This window comes from Prunus dulcis, chromosome 5, assembly GCF_902201215.1.
Source record: "Prunus dulcis chromosome 5, ALMONDv2, whole genome shotgun sequence".
NCBI lineage: Eukaryota > Viridiplantae > Streptophyta > Magnoliopsida > Rosales > Rosaceae > Prunus > Prunus dulcis.
Window position 1 is genome coordinate 7,757,644 of NC_047654.1, and position 1,715 is coordinate 7,759,358.

Sequence of the window (1,715 nt, forward strand, 5' to 3'; positions counted from 1 at the left end):
GATGAAGTCTTGAAGATATTCCTGAAGTGGAAAAAGATGATTGAAAAGCAAAGCGGTCGAAAGATCAAGACTCTCAGATCAGACAATGGTGGTGAATATAAGTCTGATCCTTTCTTGAAAGTTTGTCAAGATGAGGGTATTGTGAGGCACTTCACGGTTAGGGAGACACCGCAACAGAATGGGGTGGCGAGCGCATGAACCGTACTTTGCTTGAGAAAGTTCGGTGTATGTTGTCTAATGCTGGTTTAGGCAAGGCGTTTTGGGCTGAGGCGATTACTTATGCAAGCCATCTCATTAATCGGTTGTCTGCTGCTGCGAATGAGGGCAAAACGCCCATGGAGGTATGGTCTGGTAAACCTTGTACTGATTACAAGTATTTACACATATTTGGTTGTCCTGCTTACTATCATGTCGGGGAAAGCAAGTTAGATCCAAGAGCAAAGAAGGCTCTATTTATGGGATTTAGCACTGGCGTGAAGGGATACCGACTTTGGTGTCCAGATGAGAAGAAAATTATTGTAAGCAGAGATGTGACTTTTGATGAGGCTGCTATGGTAAATCAGAACAAGCATGAAGGTGAAATTGAAGCAACTAAGACCATGAGTAGTTCAAAGCGGGTGGAGTTACTGAAAACTCCAGTTGTTCCAGTAAGGTCTGATATTACAGACACTAGTCCTACAGTTGATTCTGATGAAGAGGACGAGGATGATGAAGAGGAGGCACCTACCCAAGAGCCTCCACAGCAACAAGATTCTATTGCAACCAGAAGATCGAGAAGGGAAATTCGAAAGCCTGTTCGATTTACTGATATTGTGGCATATGCACTTCCCGTTATTGAAGATGATATTCCATCCGCCTACAAAGAAGCTGTCAGAAGTTCAGAGAGCGTGGAGTGGAAGAAATCTATGGATGAGGAGATGAAGTCTCTTCATAAAAATGAGACTTGGGAGCTGGTTCAGTTACCAAAGGGAAAGAAAGCAATTGGTTGCAAATGGGTTTATGCCAAGAAGATGGAATCTTTGGGAAAGGACAATGTGAGATTCAAAGCCAGATTAGTAGCTAAAGGATATGCTAAGAAGGAAGGCATTGACTACAATGAGGTATTTTCTCCTGTAGTAAAACATTCCTCTATTCGTATTTTTTTGGCTTTGGTTGCACAGTTTGACCTTGAGTTGGCTCAACTTGATGTCAAGACTGCATTCTTACATGGTGATTTGGAGGAAGAAATTTATATGTCTCAGCCAGAAGGTTTTAAGGGTGCTGGAAAAGAAAATTGGGTTTGCAAATTGCAAAAATCATTGTACGGCTTGAAGCAGTCTCCAAGACAATGGTATAAGCGATTTGATCGGTTTATGATCGGGCAAAAGTACACAAGAAGTCATTATGACCATTGTGTATACTTTCGCAAGCTACAAGATGGAACCTTCATCTATCTGCTTTTATATGTTGATGATATGCTTATAGCATGTAAAAGCAAAGTGGAGATTGAAAGGTTGAAGACTCAACTGAGTAATGAATTTGAGATGAAGGACTTAGGAGAAGCTCGGAAGATACTGGGTATGGAAATTGAAAGAGATAGAGCGAAGGGCAAGATTAGTCTGTGTCAAAAGCAGTATTTGAAGAAGGTACTACAGCGTTTCGGGATGAATGAAAATTCAAAACCGGTTAGTACACCTCTTGCCCCTCATTTCAAACTTAGTGCTTCTATGTCTCCT